The following is a 12,952-nucleotide window of genomic DNA, read 5'->3' on the forward strand; positions in this document are numbered from 1 at the left end:
TTTAAATATTTGATTATTCTGTTGAAGAGTGCCCCAGCGACAAGCCCTTCTTTCTTCTTTTTTTGGTGTTTCAAACATGCGCACTGGCAAACTATTGCTTGATCATCGTAAATATCGCCATTGTGTCCATCTCTGAATAAGGCCCTGTGTTCCTATTTTCTTCTGGTACATCAGCCCTTAAAACGATTTGTATACATTGTCTGATGATAGTTCGGTGGAAATGCCTTGTACTGCTGTCAACTGTGAATGAATATACTGTATATACACATATATATATATATACTGCAGGTATTTCCTTTAGGAACTGTATAGGTCCCCTGGTGAAAGAAGAAAGCGGCACTCCATGTTGAAAACCACGATATATATTGAAAAAGTTTACATGATACACCACAAAAAAGTCGACGTTTCAAGGTCTCCCAGGACCTTGTCTTCAGGACTAGTGTACTTTTTTTTGAAGTACACTAGTCCTGAAGACAAGGTCCTGGGAGACCTTGAAACGTCGACTTTTTTGTGGTGTATCATGTAAACTTTTTCAATATATATCGTGGTTTTCAACATGGAGTGCCGCTTTCTTCTTTCACCAGGGGACCTATACAGTTCCTAAAGGAAATACCTGCAGTATATGTTTTTTAAGAAGGCACCCAACTGAAAGGCATTGTTGTGGCTAGTGCCAAACCACACGGAGCATATATATATATATATATATATATATATATATATATATATTAAAGTAATGTAAAGCAATGATTTTAAGTCAGGTTGGGCATGTTAACTAATATTCTAGACACAAGGCACAATTTTGCTTCAAATGACTTATCCCTGTCCAGAAGAGCTAGTACTCTAGTATTTCCTGTACCCCAAATTTGTCCCCTAAAAGTTGCCTAAGCTATGTCCACAGCAACTTGTCTATGATTTTGAGGGGCTAACTTTTGCACAGTGACAATTACTTTTTCTCCATTGTTCCTCACCTAACTGTGGATGTTAGATATAATATTGGGTAACAGTGTGTACTGAATTTTATTTATATTTATATTAATTCTGTTTTGTATGAAGTTGAAATAAGGTGTGTTGACATCAAGGGCTCTATTCATCATGTTAATTATCGGGGTCCGAACGGAGTCCGATAGTTAATATTCCTACTCGACGCGAGCGCCGTAGCAATTCATCATTGCTCCAGCATGGAGACAGCTGATCTGAAAATCTCCCAGGAACTTTTTTCATGGCATCTTTTGGAGCAGTGTAAATACTGCACCTGCATGACCTACAGGTCACGTATGCGCACAAGAGCCCCGGCGTCCGATGGAAGGAGCCAGACAGGGGCGGAGGGATCTGAAAGGATCCCTCTTCGCAACCCGGGACTCCTTCCCATAGGATAGGAGCGGGTTGCGGGAGCGCTCGCCATCTGAAGATGGCGAATGCTCCCACGGTCAAGCTCAGAAAGTATTGTATTTTCGGAGCTTGATGAATTCTGTCCACATACTAATGTATGGGGACAGTGGGCCATTCCGGGAGAGAAAGATAAGCAGGAGATTACTTTTTTGATAAATGGCCCGAAAACTTAATTTCTACAGTTACAGGTAAAAATTTTAATTTCCTCCTACTTTTGTAGAAATTAGGTGATGAGATGAATAGAGCCCTAAACATCAATGTCTGAGGATGTTCCTTAAAATAGAAAGAAAATGTGTTTCCGAATGTATCATTCTTTATACTCTGCCAAACTTCACTAAACTGTACATCTTCACTATCAATATTTAATATGTAGTACTGAGAGCTGATTCCTGTCTTTAGCAGTTACATATACCAAAGAAATGTTGCTACTAATATAAAGCCCTATGGGGTCTATTTACGAAGCCTTGGATGGAGACAAAGTCGACAAAGATAAGGTGACAACCAGCAAGCTCCTAACTGTCATTTTTCAAACACAGTCTGTGACATGGCAGTTAGGAGCTGATTGGTTGGTACTTTTTCTCAGTTCACTTTTTCTCCATCCAAGGCTTAGTAAATAGAAACCTTCATCTTCTGAAATAAACAATAGATCTTTAGTAGGGCACTCTAAGCAGTTCAACTGTACTTCTCATTTATGCACGTAGAGCCTGATTCCAAACTTTACACAATGGTGATATTTACTCTGATGGAGTGATTGCCATTGAGCATTCCGCAGCGATTGTATATCCTGGGATCAGGCCTATAGAACACTGACGAGTAAAGAAGAGAAGTGTTAAGACAATGTATATGCAATTACATATAGAGCAAGGGTTAACCTGACGAGTCATGTGCTATGTAGTGAGTGTGCTGTGGCACTTTCAGGAGACATGTTGTAAGGAATTGTTGACATTTCAAATACATTTTTACATGCAGTTTTTTTGCCACCTGATAACTAGGTGTCCCTTTGATACTGTATAAAAGTCCTTAAAAAAAAAATAATTAAAACTGACAGTGTAACCCCTCCCAAAAATGAATAACCAGCAGCAGTGTGCTACCATAACAGCAGGTGGATAACTAGCATGGCTTGCCCCTGCAAAATAATGGCTGCATTGATATCATTACAGCAGGTTGGATCACAGCATGAGGTCGTCCTGTCAAAATATGAAGCCAGTCACACCGCCTGGTTAGAACGGGGAAAGGGGAAATGAGCCTGCAGAAACCATGCAGCCTTCCATAAACCTAGTCCCATGGCAGGGCTGAAACTGGGATTTCTGTCACCTGGGGCAGTAACTTGGCGCCACCCCCACCCAGTAAGCTTACACCAGGGTCCCCCTCTGCAGCACAGTAAGGTAACATTAGGGTCGCGTTCAGCAGCACAGTGAGGTGACATCAGGATCCCCCCCAGCAGCACAGTAAGCTGACATTGTGGTGCCCCCCAGCCGCACAGTAACATTAAGGAAAGTAACCTCAAAACCTGCTGTTGTCAGACACAGCAATTTCCTCCCTCTGCTGCTGCTGGTTACTGGCCCCGCTCACTCAACAGTTGCTCGGAAGTTGCAGCCAGCAAATAGACACTTCATATCTGTGAAACGCGAGGGGTAGGGCTTGGTGAAATGCACAACAAATAAACACAAGGAAGGCAGGAGGTGGGGGCAGAGAGAAGACATGTTGCATGAAAAGAGGGAGGGCTCAGGAGGAAGGCAGGGGGTGGGGACATAGGATAGGGCTCAAAAGGCAGCAGGTGGGGCTCAGGAGGAAGGCGTGGAAAGCAGAGGACAGGGATCTGAAGAAAGTCAGGGGGCGGTGCTCTGAAGGAAGGCAGAGAATGGGTACAGAGGACAGTGATTGGGTGAAAGTCAGGGGGCGGTGCTCTGAAGGAAGGCAGAGGATGGGTACAGAGGACAGTGATTGGGAGAAAGGCAGTGAGCGGTGCTCTAGTGGAATGCAGAATGCTTGGACAGAGGGAATACATGGGGCAGGGGGCAGAGTGGCTGGGTTCAGAAGGAAGCCAGTGGCAGTGGCTTGGGAGGAAGGCAGGGGGTGGAGACATACAGTACTGTGCAAAGGTTTTAGGCAGGTGTGGAAAAAATGCTGCAAAGTAACAATGCTTTCAGTTAACAAAATGCAAAGTGAATGAACAGAAGAGAAATCCAAATCAAATCAATGAAATTGGTCGCCAAGCATATAAAAAAAGTTTATTAATACTAGAAGAATGCTGGGCGAATATTCATAAATATGCGTAGAATATACATAAAATATATACGCCAATATGTATATAAAAATTTTCAATAAAAAATGCACATAAAATAAACAAATTTTGCTAATAGAATACACAATAAAACTCAAATAGGGAAAGTGCAAATGCAAGTATTTTTATGCTTTCAAACAATATATACTGTACATGTGCATCACAAAAATACAGTTCAATGCTGTTAATAGAGATTTTCTTGTGGTCCGTCCGCAATTTAGGAGGGTCACATTCTTAGCTGGTATAATAATGATAATACAGTGCTCCCTCATTCCTGCGTACTTAAATACATTTTTCCATACACAAAGAAGGGATCCCTTATGGTATTTGAAAGCTCTTCTATTGTCATAGTCTAATGATCAGTTACCCGTTTCTGCATGGTGGTAGTGATCAAGAGTGGCATCTCGCTCTTGTATGGCTTACCTATAAGCAGTACTTCCACACTTGTCCTTCTGCTGCCTCAAGCATGTGCGGCTTGTCTCTTTCCTCTGTCGGATAAGTTCCCCAGTTCCCTGGTCCGGATCTCCTCGAGGTGCTTCCAGTGAATATGCGATGCAAGACACTGATGTGATGGGGGATCCCTGATGATTGATCAACGTCTGTAACTCCTGCCTGCTAACGCGTTTCACCCATAGGGCTTCATCAGAGAAGGTAGGAGTGTTGCATGGAGCTGGTTTAAATCCTTTTCCACCTCAGAAGCTCTGTTCTTAGGTTAATTGTTCTCTGTATTCAAATAGCTATTTACCTGTCACAGCTGCATGTATTTCTTCTTCTATTCAGACTGTTACGTAAATCACCTAAATTCACATGGCGATTGATATACTCCTATTCACAAAAGCTTCACTTGTTTATATGATTTGCTGTATATAGTAAATTACATAGGCACTCTACAACATTTGCAGTTCCGTAAACAAACAAATTCCTATGAAACTGCCATTATGCACTCTTTCTCCCTTCCCCTCCAAAAAAATCATTTAATCTACATAGCTTTGTTCCCCAGACTATTCTTGTGGCACTGCCGTATTTCACTTCTTCTCCCTCCCGTATATAGACAACTTACATATAAATCATATAGACCGGTTCCTCTCAGACTACATAAATTATATAAACTATCCAAAAAGTGGCATATTGCGTAATTATTACACTTTTGTTGCCCCTCTTGCTGTAAACATCAAAGTATCAATGCAACAATTTACTACAAAATAAGGAGGCATATATATTATTATAGGATAAACATATGAGGGGGATACAAACATGTGATATAAGGTTTATATAATCATATATAATATAATTATGAAATATATGATAATTATGAAATGTAATTATAAAATATCATTATGAAATATAATTATGGGGGGTGGCAAACCATATAAATTCCATTATATCATATTTGAGACTATTGGGTGGATAGAACCCTTCGGTCCCAAACTATAGATCCAAAGTTGAATATTTACAAAGTTAGATAATCTTATAAATAGATAAAAAAAGATATAAAAGATGGAAAGATAATTGAAATTAAAATCAGTAGGCATCAATTTAAAACATTACAAAAACATTTTTAGATAAAAAAAACCCAATCAAAGTCTAAGTTTTCAGGCAATAAATCTACTTAGCTTCTTCTTTAGAGATACTGTGTGGGCTATATAGTCACCTCCTCTACAATGCTTAGGTACAGTTTGTATACCCGTGCATCTGAGGAGGGAGGAGTTATGGACAAGAAAAAAATTATTTGACACACTAGTGCTTACTTTCCTAATGGTGCGGCCTATGTGTTGGAGGCTGCATAGGCATTCCAACAGGTGTATCGCCCCTACTGTGTCACATGAGATATTGCTGGTAATGTTAAGATTCTTGTTTGAATTTGTGGATGTAAAGTTCGTAATAAGTTTGGTGCTGTCGCATCCTATGGTCCGACATGCTTTGCATCTTAGGCAATGTCTGATACTGGTATTTCTCTTCTTGGCTGCCCAGCTGTTCTTAGGGTGCTTGGTACTAAACTCCTCTTTATGGTGTCTGCCCTTCTGAAGATTAATCTCGGTTTCTTTGGCAAGATACTTTTCAATTTTTTATCCTTCGACAGGAGTGTCCAATGTTTAGTCACAATCTTCTTAATTTGATCAGCATTGTTGCTATATTGAGTGATGAACATAATGTTCTCTTCTTTTCCTTTTGTGTAGTCCACTTTTTTATCCTCTAGTAGTGTTTCCCTTCACAATTCTTTTACTTCATTAAATGCAGTTTCTACCATACCATTATCATAATTTCTATCTGTGAACCGTTCTTTAATTCCATTGTTTGGGTTCGATAGTCCTTCAAATTGGAACAATTTCTTCAGATTCTTCTAAACTGCCCTTCTGGGATGTTTTCCAGTCACTTTTTATGATGGTTACTAGTGGCTGGAATTAAGTTGTTAGCATCCACTTTCTTTATGTATGTCTTAGTTTGGATGTTTCCGTTTTCTACGAAAATCTCCAGATCTAGAAACTCTACTGTACTTTCACTGATGTTGGCTGTGTAATTTCAGATTTAGTGAGTTTTTGCTTAGATGTTCCATGAAGGTATTTAATTTTTCCATATCCCCTGACCAGATACATATCACGTTGTCTATGTATCTAGCTCATAAACACATATTCTCTTGAAATGGATTATTATTCCATATGATGTTGTTCTCCCATGCTGCTGCAAACAGATTTGCATACCCTGGTGTGAATTTCTTACCTATCGCAGTACCGCGAATCTGCCTGTAGTACGTGTTTTCAAACATGAAATAACTATGCTGAAATATGAAAAGCATAGAGTACACAAACAATATTACTTTTCACTTATTACTTTTACTTTTTTTTATATTAAATACATGTTTGGTGCCCAATTTCATATATTTCTTCTGATTGATTAGAACTAAGTGGGGGGGGGGATACCATTGAAAAGGGCAGCAGAACATCTACATTTTGTGTCTCAGTAAATATAGGGTAGCGCAGTCCAATTTTTTCCTAATAAATCAAATCAATATTTGGTGTGACCACCACTTCAAAACAGCATAAATTATTCTAGGTTCAGTTGCACACAGTAATACATGTCGGTAACTGCTCAATCACTTCAGTAATAACACTTAGGTTCATGTAAGGGAGGGGTTATTCCATACAAGAAACAGCAAAAAGTATTCCCCCAGCACTCAGAATGAAATCAGCAATAAGATTTGAAAAACTACATGGTGATAGATTGCATATATTTGCAAAAATATGGCTAAGCCTCCAGGCCACGTCACGGCTTCTCTGATTTTGGAGGTCCCTAATACTTGGTCAAAGTCTGGGGTGCAGAACCCAAAAAAGCCGGTGAAGGCCAGCCAACCCAAGGAAGCACCCTGCCGGTATTTCATACCCATTCTGTTTGGAGGAACTCAGCAGGGAGGTTGTCCCAAAAATATTAGAGAAGTAACCACAGATCTTCTGTGGATGTAGGCTTGCTCAAATCCTTCTGTCTCTTCATCCCAGACAGACTTGATGATGTTGAGAACAGGGCTCTGTGGGGGCCATATCATCACTTCCAGGACTCCTTGTTCTTCTTTACACTGAAGATAGTTCTTAATGACATTGGCTGTATGTTTGGAGTCGTTGTCCTGATGCAGAATAAATTCGGAGTCAATCAGACGCATTCCTGATGGTATTGCATGATGGATAAGTACCTGCCTGTATTTTTCAGCATTGAGATTATCATTAATCCTGACCAAATCCCAAAGCCATTTGCTGAAATTCAGCCCAAAACTTGCAAGGAACTCCCATGATGCTCCACTGTGTTTTGCAGACACTCATTATTGCACCGCTCTCCAGCCCTTTGACGAACAAACTATCATCTGTTACAGCCAAATATTTCAAATTTTGACTCATCAGTCCAGAGCACCTGCTGCCCTTTTTCTACACTCCAGTTCCTATGTTTTAATGCATAGTTGAGTCGCTTGGTCTTGTTTCCACGTCAAAGGTATGGCTTTTTGGTCACAATTTTTCCATGAAGACCACTTCTGGTCAGACTTCTCTGAACAGTAGATGGATATACCTGGGTCCCATTGCCTGTTTTGAGTTGTTTATTCACTTTGAATTTTGTTAATTGATAAAAATAAACTATTAACAATTCTATATTTGAAAGCATTCATACTTTACAGCATTTTTTCCACACCTGCCTAAAACTTTTACACAGTATTGTAGAATGGGGCTTGGGAAGAAGGAACTGACAAATGGTCAGTCTGGCCCTGTCTCCGACCATCTCCTTGGCAACCACTCAAATATGGCACCTGGGACACATGCCCCCCCTCACCTAGTTGTGGCCCTGCCCATAGTGAATACGACGCACGCTTATTATGGAACCCTTGGGTGTTTATTGGTTTTAAGTGAAGATAGAGTTAAACATTAAGAAATTGACTGAGAAAACAAGACTTGGGAGCCACTGTCTGCTTGGACATGAAGGTGATTTGATAACTAAAACTGCAAGCAGAGCTTGTTGAACTGAAAGCGCTAGCATGTTCTGGCAATGAGAACCAGACAAAACTTGTCATTCCATAGTGTAAAAAAAGGAATTAACTCTTGGGCACAGGTTGGTTAGATGAGTCAATGTTGAATACCAATGTTTTTGATATCGCAGACTCTCTATATTAGGACCAATAGTCCAAAAGTGGTAAAGGCATGAAATACATAATACTTTGGAAAATGAAATTACCATTAGTCTATGAGATGTTACCTGCTCATAATACCTTCATTTTGGAATAAATAAATAATATATACACCTCTGTCAGACCATTCACACCCCCTCTTCACCACTTTTGGACAAATGGGCGTAACATAGATAGACAGATATCAGGAACATTGGTATTCAACTCACACCCAAGAGTTAATTCACCTGGTCTCGTCTGCAGCTCCTGGCTCTCTGTGACTGTTGCAGTATCCATGACCTTTGTATGAGAAGATACCAAGTATTTAGTGCAGTGGTTCTCAAACTGGGTGCCCTGGTACCCTAGGGTTTCTCTGGACACTTGCAGGGGTGCCACGGGTTGATTGTCCAGAACCAAACAAAATTATTTATGGTCAATGTGATAGACAAAACTAGTGGTGTTGGCTACCAATTATAAAATATCTGGACAACTAGAAGCACAACCCTGTGTACCACCACATAACTGACCCTAAGGATGACATACACAGTTTACTTAATTTAATATTTTTGTCTTGAATTTCTTAATAAGAAACTTTTGCCCTAGGGGTGCCGTTTAAGAAATGCTGATACTCTAGGGCGCCGTGACTCAAGAAAGTTTGGGAACCACTGATTTAGTGTAATAATATATGATATGCAGTAAGAGCAAATCTTTTTTTTAATATAACATATTTTCTTAATTTAACAAGACTAGAGTTCTTTCAAATGTATGTGTTCTTCAGGATGAATATTTTTCAATTTGGTCAGGATTGTTTTGTTCTCTTCATTATATGCATTGATGTTATGTTTTCAGCATTGGTAATTAATAATGCTTATTTAAAGGCAACAATTAAAAATGTTCCATTACAAAAAGGCAACAAATCTGTCCTCTGGGTCCTGTAGTACTGGATTATCTAAGGATACCACAGCTTTTTCCACTAGAGCTGTAATTATTTTGGCACCTTTATTTGTAATAAACATGCACAGTACAGTATCTTATACAGTGGCAATTGTTTTCCAAGTAGTTCAATAAACTGTTTTTAGTTCATTTACACTTGGGAGCAAATTTGGCAACTGGGCACAATTCTGCACTTTGGTTGGAGACAATGTAAAATGCATGATAGTATCTTAAGTAGCACATATACAGATACCTGTATGTCCTTTTATACTGTGGCCTCAGTTGCGCCAAATAGCTCCTCACCTAGCGCCAGGTCCCAGGCAACTCAGCTGCGCCGAGCATCTTTTTTGCTCAATATATACATTTTATTTGCAGAAATGCAACAAGTGGAAACAACAAAACTGCATTGATAGCATACACAGACCACTGGGGCTTGTGACATTTGTGCATCTGTTTGCAACTGAGTCTGAGTCTAAGTAAATTGGCTGCAATGCGAGCAGCAGCGGCTTTTCCTCTTGAAAAGTTCCATGCTTCCTCTGTTTCTTTGCACGTGTGTTATACCAATTCTTGCGCAATTAAAGTCGCAGCCCAGCATTTCTGGTACACTCTAAGCGGCTTTTCGCTGCACCCACAATCTACTAACATGTAAACTTTAAAGAAAAATACTGTACGCTTCTCCTCTCGGAGTGTCCCAGTCGGGTGTCTCATGTCATATGGCATAAAGTTGCTGTATAGATTGAGCAACAATTTGGCAACAAACCCAAGCAGTGTTGTGTATACAATATGTGACATTTCTGTCAGTATAAGTAATATAGAATCATTTACATTGTTCTGCAGCTTAGAGCTCCTTGCACTGCCGGCCTACCTTCTCCTCCCCCTCCTCCTAGGCCACCTCCTACTCGTAAGCCACATCCTCCAGCTTTGCTGTCTGTACTGCCAACTTTCTTTTACATAATCAATGCACACCCTGTGTTGGTAATTAGTGTAGTCATTTGTGTCACATTTATTATTACATGCTAAATAATTTAATTATCAATTGATAATGTATAAAAATATATACATGTATAGCAAAATTAGATATATTCATAGATGATACACATCTGAAACATATATAAATCTGTTATTGTATATAATATTGAAGGGTGGCTAGGAAACCTCTGGTAATTTTGTGACTCATTATTAGAATGATGAGTTGCTGCTGTTGATGTAATGATGAGGACTCTGGTGATACAGTACATACCATCCAATAACTAATGTATTTGAAATACTATAGGCAGGAACTGTTGTGAGAAAAGATAAGGGTGAGTAAATTCAGCACAGAGGAGCTTCTGATCCTTGTCATACATTTTGACAAATATTTACTGTACCTACCATGCATCTAATTAGTTAAAGATAAAGGGTGAATTATATACAGTATGTGTTAGTGTTATCTGTAAGTCTAACTCGCCTTACATACATTTATATATAACATCACTATATGTTTGTATCTATTGTTTCTTACATTGCTATAATAAAAACATTTTTAAAAAAAGATAAAGGGTGACATCTGCTATGGGCAAAAATGAGGTCAAAATTCTGTTTTCAGGGGTTTGACTGCATTTCTCATGTGTGCCAAGCTTCAGCATGCAATACATTCCAAGACTAGGACACGTTGGTATTCTAATCGGATCCCTCCCACTGTTGCCTGCAGTGACAGGCGCCATTCTGTGCATGTGCAGAGAGACTTCTGGGTACTACACGTGGAAGTGACTCTATCGCATAGGACAGCTCTTATTGGGAGAGCTCTCCTTTGCAATTTTAATCGCATTTCTAGGTACATAGCGGCATAATTAATTAACGCCGCTATGCACTCGATAAGTGGCAGGATGTACTATATCATGGATCCGATACTTAGTACATCCCGCCCACAGTAGTCTAAAGAATCGTCAGAAGAAAATGATGTTACAATGTTCACAGCTCTGGCTCCAATCTTCAACTTCAGTGGTAATAGAGCCACCTAATTAGGCGACGTATTGTAAGGAAAATGAGGAATAGACTAGCAAGAGGTTTTCCAGACCTCCTTACATATACTGTGATGATTAGTTTATGTATGAAAAATGTTATTAAAAAAAACTTTAAAAAACATTTGCAATCTACAAATGTATTTACATAAGTTCCAGATGCATGCCATTAGTGACTATATGTTTAATGTATATAATAATAATAATAATAATAATAATAATAATAAAAAAAGGTAGTTAAATAAAAATAAGCCATACAGTACACTTAATGTATATATTTTAATACACAATACATCTACAGGGGGATAAAGTAATTTTTCAAAACTTAATACATATGCCATGTAAACAATGTAAATAAACATCAAGAAAGAGGAGAAGTAAGTGGGCATGGGTGCACGGTGGATGTGAAGAGCAGGAATAGGAGGTGGAGGTGGACATGGTAGAGGTTGATTGTCAGCTACAGGAGGAAGCAGCTGATATTCTTGAGATGGAGGACCAGCCTGTGGAATCCCAACAAGGTAAATATTATGTATTATAAATGCAAAATTATTTTTTCAATGTGGAAATATAACTGAGCTGCTCCCTTTGCTCCAAATTGTTAATCACCCACAAACTGTTCACTGAACCACTTCCAATAATCTACCATTTTGCAAGATATATGCTTATTCTTAATAAACCATAAAATAAAGTAGAGCACTTGTGGAAAATCATTGTATCTTGCATGCCATAGGCCCTCGGGGACAGACTTGTTGCATTTTGCGGGATGTAGTTAATATGCCAGTGGACGGGATGCCGGCTGTTGATATACCGTCGCCGGAATCCCGCCGGCTGGCAAAATGCCTATGCCGCTATCCCAAATGGGATCAGGATACCAGCGTCGGCATGTTCAAATTCTTGCTAATGGTCTTGTAACTAGCCCCACATTAAGCCTCTCTATAATCATACTGACTTGTTTGAAACAGTCATATATATATATTCATTTTGAATTTTTTTCTTTTTTGGAAGGTCTCTGTCATGTTCCAGAACCTCACAGACAAAAGCATACTAATTTTTACAAAATATGTGACAGCAGGTGATCACCTAATATCATACCCAGGCGTAGTCCATTAACAAGCTGTATAAGGCTAAATGTACAGTATTTATTTTGATTGACTTAATACTTTTTGGATCAGTACCAATGAATATAAAGGCCACCATACATCTGTGTTGGATTAGGACAATTCCCTGTTTGTTAGATGATTGGGGCAAAAAAATCTGCAATGTATGGGGTACACCAATCGCTGATTCCAACCAAAAAGTTATTGGAAGCGGTAAATCAGGTTGTCCAACATGTTGGATTTCACCGACCAATCGAGGCTGTAGATTACTAGTGTATGGTAATGATCAGCCGATTTTCTGAATGTTACGAGTAGAAATTATGAAACTTTCAAGACCGACAGATCTGTCTTTCCTGAAAAAGATCTGCAAATCACTGATTGCTGGATTGGGGAACCTTTGATTGGGGAAAAAAAAATCACAGGATCTGTGAATCATTCTTTTTTAATTGCTGATGTATGGGCCCCTTTGCTTCAATATGTTGGGACTGAATAATTATTTCATGGAACTTTATTGCAGGAGTACACTACCAAAATGTATTTATTTAATAACATTTTCTTATATACCGCAGCATATTCTGTTGCACTTTACATTTGGAAACATTAATAGAAC

At 39.1% G+C, this 12,952-nt stretch overlaps 1 protein-coding gene across 2 annotated transcripts in view; it reads right to left on the reverse strand.

Annotated features, from left to right (window-relative positions):
* The window catches only part of KCNG2 (potassium voltage-gated channel modifier subfamily G member 2), a 249,004-nt gene that overhangs the window by 102,508 nt on the left and 133,544 nt on the right, over window positions 1-12,952 (reverse strand). The gene's annotated exons all lie outside the window — the stretch shown is intronic.

This window comes from Taudactylus pleione, unplaced genomic scaffold, assembly GCF_031769625.1.
Source record: "Taudactylus pleione unplaced genomic scaffold, aTauple2 ptg000179l, whole genome shotgun sequence".
NCBI classification, from domain to species: Eukaryota; Metazoa; Chordata; class Amphibia; order Anura; family Myobatrachidae; genus Taudactylus; species Taudactylus pleione.